The 15,417-nt window shown below is 47.1% G+C and overlaps 1 protein-coding gene across 2 annotated transcripts in view; it reads right to left on the minus strand.

The window, feature by feature from the left end:
* The window catches only part of TMEM68 (transmembrane protein 68), a 410,518-nt gene that overhangs the window by 343,926 nt on the left and 51,175 nt on the right, over positions 1–15,417 (minus strand). The gene's annotated exons all lie outside the window — the stretch shown is intronic.

A 15,417-nucleotide genomic window follows, 5' to 3' on the forward strand; every position in this document is an offset into this window, starting at 1 on the left:
TGGGGAAGTAGCTAGTGAGCAGGTCATAGCAAGGCCTGGCTAAAATCCTTGGTACGGCCACATGACCAGTGCAGCCAGATGGGAGGCTGCTTCATATGCAAATAGATTACACTGGAAAAGGGATAGGGGGCTGAAGTGATGGCGCATACATCCCAAGAATGTGAGAGCAGGGACCGTACCCGAGATGAGGAGGCTTCTCATGAGGCAAGCTAGCAAGAAACTCTGCGGTAGTACAGAGTGGGGATTTGGAGCAGCGAGACTCGATGCCCAAGATGTTTAGTTCAACAAGTGGGTTTTAATATGGATTTAGTCAGGAAAGTGGTTGGACCAAATGCCTATTGAAACTAGGGAGTGGAACAGGAGTTCATATTAACAACAGTGCCAGGGAAGGATCAACATAAATTGGGATACTTTCCTTGTGCCAACACCCTCAGTAGTGCTCCTCAAAATCATTAAGTACAATCCTATGCTTACAAATCCTTGTCCGTCCAGGAACACCCTATTCTATAAACAATGTTGCAATTATATGACCGAGGAACATTATAAACTTAACCTTAATAGGTGCTTAGCTTCCAGACTAATTCCTAATCTAAAATTACAAACGTTCCAAGTTTTGACCAACGGTTGAAATCTCAAATCCTATGCTATAATGCCCAGCCCTATTCCTGAACACACAATAAAAAGATTACTCACAGGAAGAGGTCTCCATGGTTTACTAAGTCAGGACTTTCATCTGGTTTTCCTGCTTCCAAACAGGTCTCTCCATGCCCTCAACATTCACTTGCTTAGGTCTCACTACTAGGGTTTGGACGAAACAAATGAAATAGGTTCTGCTGAAAAATATGCAATTTCTGGCTAAAAATATACCTGCTTTGCCAATTTCGACCAGAGAGCGGAATAGGGATCAATATTTGTTTTGCGCCCTGAGATTTAGTTTGGATATTTTTTGCACAAATATTTTTTTTCTCTTCACAAAGTTGTATTTTTGTCCTCAAATTGCATGCAAAAAAACCTGCAATTCTGTGGTGGCAAAAATGAAATTTAGTGGAAAGACAACATTTCGGGCAAAGAAAAAAAACAAACAGAACAAATGTTGCCTTAAAGTAGTAAATTGGCAATAATCAGCTCGAACGACGAATATAAAAATCGGAGGAGAATCTCACCGATTTAGGGTCACCTGCATTAATTTCGCCAACCCATACTCACCACAACTTTGTTTAGCATTTACTTGGGTGTATCAACATTCAGGTTTCTCCAGGTGTTCTGGCAAGCTTGTATCAGGGTCCGGGCTCAGCAACTGACACCCTGCAGCAAGTAGCCATCCTCTGTTCCACATAAGTATGCAGAACCCGGAGGGGTGTGGCTACATGGCTAAGAGACTCTAAGAGCTCCTGCTGATCCCCATATGATCCTATGCAAAGTTGCGCTCAGAATCAACTATGGGATGCATAGCCACATTTACAGATGCATGGAGATATGGAGCGTGACTGAACCGCACTTCGGAATACGAAGAGACAAGGGACGCGACCCGTGAGCGTGAGAAGCTGGTCCTACTCGAGGTGTGGCGCCAATCAAGATGGCGGCTGGGGTTGGACAAAAACTTGCCGCGAGGCACGACTCTGCCTTTGCAATTGGGGCCGCCATAGAAGCAGTCACCAGCAGCATACGTAAAGACTCAATGCTGGAGTCATTGTAGCACTGGCATAAGCTACAAAGTAATGCGGCTCAGACGAGAGGCCCAGGGATGCAGCTGACAAACCAGGATTGAACGCGGTGTGCGTCATAAGGGAAAGGGAAACAATGCAATGACAGGGTAGAGGAACAACACAACAGCGCCTAGGGAAGACGTGTTGAGGTAATAATGCACACACTGACCCAAACGCCAGTACGGAATCAGCGGATGTGAGGACCACACCGAAACTGCTCAGCGAGTAATTACCAGCTGCAGCGGCTGAGGTCCCGCGACTTACTAAAGGACATATAGCACAATGCAGCAGTATACCTTGATAAGGGTAACGTGGAATGATACAGGGCAAACAAAAGAATATAATACACGAGCCATCCACAAATAGTGCTGGCACAAAATGAGGCGGAACAACGGCTCGCATTCGAGAGAGGGCGAGAGGCAGCTTAATAAGACTAGGAGACACAGTCACTGCAGCATTCACACAGTGCATCTGCGAAGCGCACTTAAGTTGTACTGTGATATGTAATAAGGAGACTGAAGGGCACATGATGGGCCAACGTAAATGAAGTTGAGGCTGATCAGGACCATAGGCGATGGGATGCACAGAGATGTGACACGGTTCTACATTGCACAACAAATACAGTAAATGCAAAAATAATAAGGACAATCAAGGACTAGTGCAGACACCCGGAAAGAGGCCGGAATACAAACGTGAAGACGCAGAGGACCCAGAGTGTCACGGAACTGTAATTTGCACTGCTGAAGAGCGCTGTCACAGGGCGTGCACTGGAAGGTGTGAGGTGCCTAGGTGCAAATCCATGAGCCCAGTCCTTACAACAGGAGAGAAAACGGTTACCCATATTAATGGTACTGACTACAGCCTGGACAATGGCGCACGCTAGGAACCGGTAGATTGAGTGGATAGGACCCTGGACAATAGCTAGAGGCAAGTTTAGCCGGGAGAAAAAAAAAAAAAAAAGACCCTGGTGATATGAGGTGGGGTGACAAGGCGCTGCAATTCTGTGAAGGGAGCCCAGCTCGATAGCTGGCGCAGAGAGCCACAGCAAGCCTACACCTCCCCAGTGTCAGAGTAAGACTGCCAGCTTCAATTGGCACGCTGGTGCAAGAGTCAACGACACAAGAGCATGGCCAGCAGGCATAAGAGGGTGGCCAGACATCCAGTAAGCCGAATGGAGACGGGGCTCCTTAGGGGTTGGAAAGGAAGGCCACGGCCAGGTTGAGGCAGAGTACATGGCGTCCAAAACAAACAAACCCAGAGCGAAGCAGCCGCTTATGGACATATTCACGAAATCGCCTCACGCAGGAGAGACGGCGAAACCCCAAGAGCAAAGTAAGCTAGAAGAAATCACCACGACGAGGGACGATTGACAGATCCTGGATGCTATCGCGGATTTGGAAATTGCATGGGAATCCAAGTTGAGTTCTGCTATCACAGATTTAAAGACGTCCTTGGAATGTAAAATAGGCGCAGTCAGTGTGGATGTCAACCTTCTAAGGCAGGACGTGTGGAGCTTGGCTGAACCACAGGCAAACTAGAGACTGCAGTGGAAGCCAACACGAGCAGCTGCACCACCAGTGCCAAGGAGGTATAGGCGCTCCAACAACAAGTGAGCAATTTGGAAAGCAGGGTGGAGGAAGCGGAGGGAAGGGCGCGCAGAAACAATGTCTGCATTGTCGGTCTCCGGAGGGGACGGAGGGTTCCAACCCAACGAATTACATCGAGAATCTGTTGCTGCAGGAGATCGGAGCGGGTACTACGCTCACAGAGGGGTTCACGGTGGTGCCGCCTGGAGCCCCCCTAGACTACTTATTGCCAATATTATGAACTACAAGGATAGAGAGAAGATCCTGGAGCATTTCCGCAAAGGGTGTACTATCAATCGAGCGGCGGCAACCATAACGGCATACCCGGAGCAGAGACAACGATTAGGTTACGTGGCAATCAAGAGACGGTTACGCAAGTACATGCTTCTGTATCCGGCTAGATTGAAAGTGTTGCATAAGGGTAAGGTGTTTTTCTTTGAGTCTCCAGAGGACACAACAAATTGGATGGACAGGCAAAATTGCCCGGCGAAAGCGGATGACCAGACGGACAGCAGCGGTGATAAGTGAACTTCAGCTTAACCTACTAGAGATGAAGGGTGAACATGGCATAATGTATAAGTAAGCGGGAGGGGACAGATGAAGTAGACAATTTGAGCCTCTGAAACATGGACTTGCACTAAGCAAGGGTGGAAGACACCATATAGAACTGCGCTGCAGACTGCAGGAATATACCATAAGCGGTGAAATGGGTCGTTTGTAAGCAGAGTTCATAGAAGTGCTGAAACACATGAGGTGATAATGTGTGGCGGCAATGAATGCTATATACAGGGAGAAACGAGATATAAGAGTGTGTAATATAATGTGGCATTAAAGCAGGAGAGGAGGACGCAAAGCACTCTTACCCCCAGTAGTTAGTGTAGTTGGGATACCGATAGTGTGGTATCCCCCCCGCTGTGATCCAACTACCGGTGTAGGCCAAGAAAGGACTAGATGCGAGGTAGCCCGAGATCCAGGGATGGAGCTGGCAACAGTTGGGGATGGGTGGGGAGGGAGTTTGAAGGGGTGCTAGAAATTGGACGGCAAGCTTACACCTATACATCACTGCGGAGGGCCAAGGGGGTGAAGGACGGAGTAGGATATGGATAGGATGGGGATCTCAAGATAGTGACATGGAATGTCAGGGGCTCAATAGTTATTTAAAAAGAAATAAGGTCATGATGTACTTGAAGAGACAGAGAATTGACTTTGCCTTATTGCAGGAGACTCATCTAACCAAAGAGAAACAGGGACTGGTGGGAAGGAAGTGGAGAGGGACCACCATAGGGGCGGCATATTTGGCGTACGCCAGAGGGGTTATTACGTGGATTGCACAACATGTCCCCTTTAAACTGTTACAGTCTACCATAGAGCCTGATGGGAGGATGGTACTTATAAAAGGGAATAGTGGAAAATAGGGAGCTAAAACATTATCAACACGTATACCCCGAATCAAGATGCCACGGGCTACTTCAGGACCTTTTACACTAAAATCAGTCCATACTTGGAGGGGGCGGTTATATGGGGAGGAGACCTTAATTGTACACTGGACCCCAAGGTAGATAGATCAGACATGAAGATAGCTAAGCCTACCCCAGCAGCAAAAGCCTTGAAGACCCTCTTGAGAGATTTCAATCTGGTAGACGTGTGGAGGATGCACCACCCGCAGGACAGGCAATACTCCCACTTTTCTGCCCCACATCACCTTTATACGAGGCTACACTACATATTTGCTGCACTAGAGTTGACAGGGGAACTGGTGAGGTCTGAATACAAAGCTAGAGTCCTCTCTGACCACTCGCCGCTGATTATAACATGGCAATACTCACCACCTAGGGCACGGATCCCTACATGGAGGCTTAGGGCCGAAGCTTTGAAAGATACAATATTTACGGAGGCTATAAGAAAGGAAATAGTTGAATGTTTTGAACATAACACAAAGTGTGGACTCGGCTGCCATAGTATGGGAGGCCTTTATCCAAATCAAAAGGTCTGCAAGGGGGGATAATACATGAGCTGCAAGAAGCAGAGGAGAAAAGTGAGGCAATTATACGAAAGAGCAAGCATTCCCCTGAGGAGGCAGAAATGATAACAGTTGCAACAGGATTGTGGGGAGCATTGGGTGAGATTATGTAACCTGAGGTATAAAAAATATAAAAAAATAAAAATAAAAAAAAATACGTGGAAAGACAATACGCGGGGGGAGACAAGCCGGGCAGGCTACTAGCCTGGCTATATAAGAGTGAGACGCCCAGGCAAACAATTAAAGCAGCACAGGGAATGGATGGACAAATACTAGATACCCAAGAAGGGGTAAGAGGCTTTCTAGAGTTTTACCAGCAACTGTATAGGGATGTTGAGGAGGGTGGATGGGCAGTGGTAACCGAAACGTTGGAAGATATTGGCCTTCACAGGCTAGAGATTGCTGAGAGGAAGGCCCTGGAGGTTCCAATTACAGCAGAGGAACTAGAAGCAGCGATTAAGCTTTTACCTACTAGTAAGGCACCAGGGGCGGATGGACTCCCTAGTGATTTCTACAAAGCCTATAGAACGGAAGTGGCCCCCACCACTATTAGCAAGGCTAAACGAAGCTCTAGATAGAGGGATACTGTCGGAGTCCCTGAGGGAAGTGATTATTATCCCACTTCTGAAGCCTACCAAACCATGCACGGACTGCAAGTCGCATCGACCGCTATCCAAACTTAATCGGGATAGCAAAATACTCATGACAGTGTTGGCGAATAGACCGAGACCGGTGATCAACAAACGCATACATCCTGACCAAACCGGGTATGTACCATGCAGAAGCATATTGTCACGACCCTAGCCCCTGGCCTTGGAACTCAGGGTCTCTGGCCCTCGCCACAGTGTTCCTGCAAGGCCCCATGGACCCAATCATGCCCCTCTCAGCTGTGCTGGCGCCAGGCTCATATGGCAGGTGGAGTTTCCATTGGGGAATGGACCAACATGGCTGCCCCCACAAAGTTTGGCGTGGAACTGCACCATGCAGTCTACCATCTAGGGTGTGGTCTGCCCTGGAGGCACCTGGGATACCTGCTGGCTATTTAAACCACGTCCGAGCAGAGGCACGCACTTTGCGTTGTTCTGCACTCGCAGCGCGACGTTTACTGAGACCTGCTCGTAGCATCCTTGGCCTATATCTACAAGGATAGAAGAAGAACACGATTATTCCTCCTTAGAAGTTCAGCAACCAGATCCTCAACCGCTCCACTGTCTTCTCAAGAGCTCGTCCTCAACCGCAAGCAACATCTTAGGGAGGAGAAAAAAGAAGGACTATTAGTTAGCGCGAGTCTGAAAGGCGACGGAATCGGAAAACAAACGCTTACTTACCAAGGCTCTCCTGGAATTCGACAACGGTCCGGACATCTTCCAGGCTACGTCCCGTATCTGGCCGCATTTCTTCCAGGAACTTCTCGGCGACCTGCAAGGAAGAATAGCACAGGTTAGCCCGATTCAAAAAGACGCTCATAGCGCCACGCTTCGCGCATTGCTTACCTTTTCGAGCACCGCCCTCTCCATCAGCTTGACATCTTCATCATCCCTTCTGCATCTACGAGAGAAGGAGACAGTTACCAGGGCAACTACTAATACGGACACATACTCTAAGAACTAAAGACTTACCTCAAGAGAGGAGTCGCAGCAGGACTGGACTCCCGGGCCCACGCCAGTAAAGTATCTTGGCCGTAAGGTGCCCAGCCTCGATGCGCCCCTGCTCAGAACAGCAGGACAGAGAGTGCACCTTATTGAAATACAAGTTGAGGAAGGCTCTAAGGTGATCGCTACGGGGCACCTGGGAGGCGGGCCCCGAGAGAAGGTGATTGTGGCTAAAACTGAACTGTCTTCCAGAATAGACCCACAGCAGCGCAATTCGCTGGGGGAGGTGAATCCAACTAAGAAGCGATACAGCTGAGTCGAGTGGCATCCCTATGGATACAAGGTGAGCGTTACAGAACACGAAGCCCAAACATTATAATTCACCCGAGCGCCTAGTATGCAAACCGACCAGTTGGCTCAGTTGTTGGGGCAGTTACGTGCACAGGTACATTCAGCCCGACAAGAAACCAACGCCTTGCGGAGAGAACGAATTGTGGCCTTCTGGTCACGTAAATTCTCACCACCTGAGCTCAATTATGCCATCACTGATAAGGAGCTGCTGGCCATAAAAGCCGCCTTCAAGGCCTGGCAACACCATTTGTTGGGAGCCAGACACACCATCACTGTTATAATGGACCACTGAAATCTACAATACCCGAGGAGTGCGAAGGCTCAATCCTCTCAACTACTATGCTGGGCCCTTTTCTTCACGGAGTACGATTAAGTGATCACATACCGGCCAGGAGTCAAAAATGGCAAAGCTGATGCCCCTTTCACGCATGGGCACCGACGAGTTGGTGTGTACACCTCCTGACCCCGTGGCCATCATTCCGGGTGACAGACTCTTAGGCATTACAACCACCATGACTCAAGACGAGTTGCTGTATGAAGTCCGACAAGTATTGACTCAGGAGCAACTACAAGAATGGGATTCGAGAGAACACTATAGCGTTAAGGACCAATTACCTCACTACAGGAATCGGCTATTCGTGCCTATAAAAGAACTACAAGAACAGGTTATCTCGGAGTACCAGGACTCCCTCATGGAAGGCCACCCGGGAATTGCTAAAACCCTGGCCAAGGTGAAACGAAATTACTGGTGGCCAACGTGGCGCAAAGACGTTATTGAATTCATCACCTCTTGCGGTATCTGTGCTGAAAATAAATAGTCAAATCAAAGACCTGCTGGGCTCCTGCAACCACTGGACATCCCGCCGGCTCCGTGGCACCCGTTGTCGCTTGACTTCATTACCGATCTACCCTTCTGTCAAGGTTACAACATCCTGGTGACCGTAGACCAAGATGGCCCATTTCTTTCCGTTTAAAGGTTTCCCAAACGCATCCGGTCTAGCTAAAACCTTCCTTGAACACGTGGTACGGCTGCATGGGTTCCTATCAGTCTTGATCTTGGATAGGGGTACCCAATTCATGTCTAACTTCTGGAGGAAGTGTTGCTCGATGGCCCAAATAGACATTTGATTATCCACTAGCCATCACCCACAAACGGATGGTCAAACTGAGAGAACGAACCAGACGCTCGAGCAATACTTGCGCTGCAAGCTTCACCAAGTGGAAGGGAATTGGAAAGATTTATTGTGGATCGCTGAGTATGCCTATAACAATTCACTACACAGCAGTATCGGCCAGACTCCATTCTTTACTGTGTATGGCAGACACCCACGCATGTCAGAACTGGACATTCCTACGACTCTGGAAATTCCAGCCATCAAGAACCTATACGCGACCATTTCACAGGCTTTCACGAGAGCCATGGAACATCTGCGCCAAGCCAAAGTTTGCCAGAAGAAATACGCGGACCAGCATCGCAAAAAGGCCCGACTACCAAATAAGGGACAAGGTGTGGCTAGCATCGTAGCATGTACCTCTAAAGGGAACCCGGACATTCCACCCACGGTTTTTAGGGCAGTTTCCCATCAAGTCCATCATAAACCTGGCCGCTGTAAAGCTGACATTGCCAACCAACATGCGGATAAACCCGGTGTTTCATGTATCCCTTCTGAAACCAGTTCAGCCTGGAACTGGAGTAACTACCCCACCAGGACCTGTAATAATTCACAGAGAGCCAGAATTTGAAGTAAAGGGCATCCTAGATTCAAAGTATGTCAGAACAAAACTTTACTATCTAGTAGACTGGAAAGGATATGTCCCACAGGACAGAACATGGGAGCCCAGTGACTACATTCATGCCCCACGTCTGATACAACGCTTCCATCAGGAGTATCCCACCAAGCCGGGACCGGACAGAAGGACCACCTTGAGAGGGGCCTTAGGGGGGAGTGCTGTCACGACCATAGCCCATGGCCTTTGAACTCTGGGTCTCTGGCCCTCGCCACAGTGTTCCTGCAAGGCCCCAAGGACCCAATCATGCCCCCCCTCGGCTGTCCTAGCGCCAGGCTCATATGGTAGGTGGAGTTTCCATTGGGGAATGGACCAACATGGCTGCCCCCACAAGGTTCGGAGTGGAGTGGCACCATGCAGTCTAGCATCTAGGGAGTAGTCCGCCCTGGAGGCACCTAGGATACCTGCTGGCTATTTAAACCACGCCCGAGCAGAGGCACGCACTTTGCGTTGTTCTGCCTCGCAGTGTGACATTCACCGAGACCTGCTCGCAGCATCCTTGGCCTGTATCTACAAGGGGAGAAGAAGAACACCATTATTCCTCCTTACCTGTTCAGCAACCAGCTCCTCAACCACTCCGGAGTCTTCTCAAGAGCTCGTCCTCAACCGCAAGCAACATCCTAGGGAGGAGAAAAAAGAAGAGGACTATAAGAAAGCGTTTGTCTTCCGATTCCGTTGCCTTTCAAACTCACGCTTACTTACCAAGGCTCTTTTTGGAATTCGACAACGGTCCGGACATCTTCCATGCTGCGTCCCGTTTCCATATGGCCGCATTTCTTCCAGGAACTTCTCGGCGACCTGCAAGGAAGAAAAGCACAGGTTAGCCCGATTCAAAAGACGCTCATAGCGCCGCGCTTTGTGCATTCCTTACCTTCTCGAGCACCGCCCTCTCCATCAGCTCGACGTCTTCATCATCCCTTTTGCCTCTACAAGAGAAGGAGAAGGTTACCAGGACAGCTGCCAATACGGACACATACTCATTGAGAACTAAAGACTTACCTCAAGAGCGGAGTCGCAGCAGGACTGGACTCCAGGGCCCACGCCAGTGAAATAACTTGGCCGTAAGGTGCCCAGCCACAACGCGCCCCTGCTCAGAACAGCAGGACGGAGAGCGCACCTTATCGAAATACAAGGTGAGGAAGGCTCTAAGGGGATCGCTAGGGGGGCACTTGGGAAGCAGGCCCCAAGAGAAGGTGATTGTGGCTAAAACTGAACTCCTGTCTTCCAGAATAGACCCACGGCAGCGCAAGTCCCTGGGGGAGGTGAATCCAACTCAGAAGCGATCCAGTCGAGTCGGGTGGCGTCCCTGTGGATACAAGGTGAGCGTTACGCATATCTGATAATGTTAGAAGGCTACATCACGTCATAGAACAAACGGTAGAGGACCCACAGGAGGTTGCTATAATTTCATTGTATGCGCTGAAGGCCTTCGACTCGGTCAAGTGGACTTGGTTGAGGGCGGCCTTAAAGGACAATGGGGATGGGCCCACGTACTTGAGATGGGTACAGCTGCTATACAGTACGCCCCTGGCACGTGTTAGGACGGGAGCGACAGTCTCAGATGGATGGCAGCTTAGTAGGGGTACTAGACAAGGATGCCTGTGGTCCCCGTTGCGGTTTATTTTAGCGCTGGAACGCCTGCCAATATACCCGAGGCGGCAATATGGAGAGCTGGGGATCAGCACGAAGGGAGGACAACACTTGATATCCATGCATGCTGATGATATGCTGCTGTATCCAAGATACGCTGAAGAGAACCTACAGTAAATTCTGGAAGTAATGGAGAGATATGCGAAGCTGTCAGGCATAACAGTAAATCCCAAGAAATCATGTATGTTCCCCCTACGTAGATAAAGAGGATTACCATGTGAGGAACTACCGGTACTACAAATACAATGGGAGACCAGGACCTTTAGATACCTGGGGATCGAAGTATACCATATGGTCGAAGCTGAATACAAACATAACACTGAGAAGGCAGTGGCTAATATTGAAAACAGTATGAGGTTCTGGGCCAAGCTACCCTGACCACGATGGGGAGAGTGGCATTACTGAAGATGGTGGTGCTGCCTAGGTTGCTACATTTCTTTGTGAACATACCGTTAATTATACCGAAGCGATTCTTTGTCAATCTTGAATGCATATGTACAGGGTTTGTATGGCACAATACTAGAATCAGGATAGCATTATGGAAGCTGCAAAACACGTATGACCAAGGGGTCATTAAATTGCCCAACTTTGAGATTTACTACCTGGCCAGTCAGCTACAATATGTAGTTAGATGGTTATCGGAAGACTCAACATCAGAGTCCAGATTGTTGAGGGAGGAGTGTACCCCGTTTAAAAAAAAAAAAAAAAAAAAAAAAGAGTGGAGGGTTGCTTCCTCACTCATATAGCCACCCACAGGATTAGGGTCCACACTCATGTAGCCGCCCACAAGTTCGGGATCAGGTAGCAGCTGCCGTCCCCTGGCCACATGGGAAGAGGCTATCCCAGGGAAAGCAGTAATTACATCATTTGATCCATCACAACATAGTAAAGAAATCTGTTTTGTCTATAATCATATGATCATATATAATCATATTCTCAAACAGGCTGATATCTGAACTGTGAGTGATACAATGCCTCAGTTGAATGTATGGAAAATACCAGTTTAGCTAAATGGAAACAGTGGCTTGCACTCAGACGTCCAGAAGCATGCCCTCTCTATATAAATGGCCCAGTCTCCTAGGTCTCTCTCCTCTCCAAGCCACAAACATTGAGGTTACTAGCCAAATGCAAAAGCAAAATTCTTTCTGCCGAATGGGAAGGATGGAAAAGATGAAGAGCAATTCTTTCTGGTAGCCTGCTGCCATTAATATATTAGTGTATGAGCAGAAGAATAGTTTCAGGCAAATTATATTCCTGAAGACATAACAAAAGTATTTTGTTCAATGAAATCGGGAGATACAATTGCTCAATGGAAGTTCCCTTATTAAGTTAAGTTAGCCGCAAAACAAAATATCTTGCCATATTAAGAACTGCCAATCCATCATTCTTGCAAGAGGCCATAATAGTATAGTCTAAATTCCTGAATATTTTATTTTGCCATTAAAATAAGACTATTTTGCTAGATAATTATGTTTTTGGCAGAAAGGCGGATCGGTAGGGAATGGAATATATACAGAAGACTAGCCCAAAGTTTCACTTTAACAGCTTGCATTCTACCAATGTATTACAATTCATGTCATCTTTCCAGATCCCGAAAAAAGCAAAGTGGTTAACCTGAGAATGTTGTGCTAATCTAAGATATGAATAGATTTTGTGAGGAAAATCCTACAAACTTAAGTATTACCCATTCCCAATGAAAATCCAAGTAGATTCCAGTGATTCGATCGTGACTGGGACTCAGAATGAAAGGAAACACATTGTTTATTATGGCTAAGCATACAAATCCATCAAGAAACATAGGTTAACATATTTCAATCATCAGATAAAAAGCTTCCAACAACAGATTAAGCCTATAAAACAGTAATATACCCATCGAGTCAAATCAAAATGAACTCGCTAAAGACTGTGTGCCATTAACTAGCTAGTACAGATGGTGCATTATTTGCTAGTTTATGAAGGGCAACTTGTGAGGTAATAGATAATAGTGCCCTTTCTGCCTCTCCATAGCTCGAACAATTGAGCCATCTCAACCTCATTTTTCTTACAGAACGGTACCACCTGCAAAAACATTTAAATACAAAGTGAGCCCCATCCACCACTCACCATATAGCATACTCGCAGAGGCCCATGGGAGTCACCCTTTGAGTGGTTCATCTGCAAAGAGAATTAAATTGCAACACAGAGCAGCAGTCTACTAATGATATATCGATGCTTGGTAAAAGGTCTCAGCTTAAAATAAGTGAGGCGCATGTACTGGTCCAAGCTCCAATGTTTTGTATATGCAGTAGGCTTGGCTAGTTTCTCTTCCAAACACTTTTGCATTCCGTAATCAATCACTATATTCATGGTAAGCATTTGCCCTAGATAAATCCTCGGGGTAGACAAACCACCTCTTTATCAATGTTATTTAAACATGCGCTTAGCTCAATCAGTGAGGTAACTTGATGTGAAAGAATGGTCAACTGGAGAGGGTGGGACTTTTAGTCAATAAAATGTGAGTAATTCCATCAATGAAAGGGAGGTCTGCTAATCAGATCCTGATGCATAAATGCTCCATGCCAACCTGTGTCTTTGCTGAGACAGCCTACAGACACACTCAGCATCAGTCATCCAGCAGCACAAAGCAGGTTGCAAGGTCACATGAGTATTCCCAACGGCTGCTGGAACAGCAGACAGAGGTGAAATTTGTATGATCTGGACCTTGGATACAAAACAGAATTATGCATCTTACTCAGCCTAGTGGCATGTTAACCTTTACTTAGAAGCAATGCCTGTGCTGTGGCATAGTGGCTACTAGGTTCACACAAGTATACAGCCACAGCAATTTGATATACTAGCGTCTGCTCTGTGAGCAAGGCCCAGGCTACGACAGGGCTGATGTGTATCACCATCTAGCCTGGATGTCTTAATTACAGCCATGTGGCAAAATGGCCAGAAAGCTGCCTTGTTTGATCCTAAGAAGAAGAAGGTTAACACCTTCATCCAGGTCACTGGAACCTTTTTCAGGAGATCTCCCGGAAAGCTGGCCATTAGACTTTTTTTTTCTTTTTAAAAAGACCGCTCTGTGACTGCACAGAGCCATCTATGTCAATCCAACTGTCACGCCCCTGAGACGCAAATGAATGTGCACAGGGGATGACGGGCGCGGGTGTGTCAGGTAAGTGAATGTGGGGTGTGTGCGTGAGAGAGAGAGAGATTTATTATTGGGGGTTAACCCCCGATTTAGAAAACAACTAGTTGGGGTGGGTGAAGGTGGGGAAGGGGGAATGTCATATTTTGGCATTTTAAAGCTGACAAAAACAGCCGAAATGTGGAAATATGACATAGAACCGATAGAGAGCCACACTCACAAGATGGCGCGGACCACTGAAGTACCTTTGAAGTCAGCAGACATGAAAAAGAGGCAGTTAAGAGCATCAAGAGGAGAGGGGAGATTCCACCATCTTGGTTTCTGCTAGGGATCTCTACAACTTCCTGGACCCCCGCCCCCAAACTCCCCCTCGCATTTCTTGCAGGACAAGGCACTTGGGTACAATGAGGTGAGAAGGTAAAAGTCAATTGTTAGAAGATTGGATTAAACCCCTTATAGCAGGGTTGGTATGGACCCATCACATGTGACATTTGGACATCACAAGGAGGGAGAGTTTTGGGACTACAGTGACTTTTGAGCCCCCTTCACTACCTTTTACCAAGTTTGTTGCCTGAACACCCCTATTTATTACCCCTACTTATCAACCTAAAATACCCTTTCACACAAAGTTCTGCATTCTGAGTATTTTCTTTACAGGGGTGAGTTTGTAGTGCTTTAGTTTATTTCATTGGTTGTTTTTATTGTTGTTCATATTGGTTTATAGAGTCTTGTTTTGGCATTCTTTTAGTTTGGAATCATTGTATTCAAGCGGTTTGTGTTGCTAATGTTATAAACGCACACTGAAGAATTAGCTTGCTATTGGCTCACATTACCAAAAGAGGGAAAGGATGTATACTTTTCAGGCTGTGCCCGATTCACCTTTATAATTGGGGCGACTGCTGGTTTAGTAGTAGTGTAGGGTTGACTAGGAGGTTTAATCACTACCAATCCCTGTACAGGAGTAGTAATTTCATCACAACACAGCTAGAAAAAATATCAAGCATATGGGTCATAAATAATGGACAAAATGTTACTGTATAGTTTGCATCTTATGCACAAGATACATGCATGGCACGCTCTGTACTAGGTCTTCCTTCACTCAGGTAGCTCATGCTTACTGGGTTATTCCAGATACCTAGGAGCTGCTTTTAGCTCCAGCCCATCCAATGTTTATTCTTGCTATGCATTTGCTTCAAATGCATATGTGGCCCACCAATCTAAGTATTTAGGAAGCAGGATTTATTTACAATCCTATTTATCTCTTCGGATATTTATTCCCCTTTGCTTTGGGCATTCTTCTGTTGACAGAACCAGATTTACATCTGGATTTAGGGACCGTGTCATTATTTCGATATTGGTAGGTAGCCTAACCTAAAGACCGATTTTCTTCGGCTGATTTTATGCAGCCCACAACAATCAAAATAATGACGTTTCACCCCCGGAACCACTCTTCCCTCAGCCTCCACCACCTCCCTCTCCTCCCAACAACCTCCCCACCCCCACTAAAACAACACAAACGCACACACAAGCACCCAACACAAACAAACAAAAAACACACATATCCACTTACCCATTCTCCCTAATGGCCCCTTCT

This window comes from Ambystoma mexicanum, chromosome 5q (assembly GCF_040938575.1).
Source record: "Ambystoma mexicanum isolate Mex_15411 chromosome 5q, UKY_AmexF1_1, whole genome shotgun sequence".
In the NCBI taxonomy this organism is placed as follows: domain Eukaryota; kingdom Metazoa; phylum Chordata; class Amphibia; order Caudata; family Ambystomatidae; genus Ambystoma; species Ambystoma mexicanum.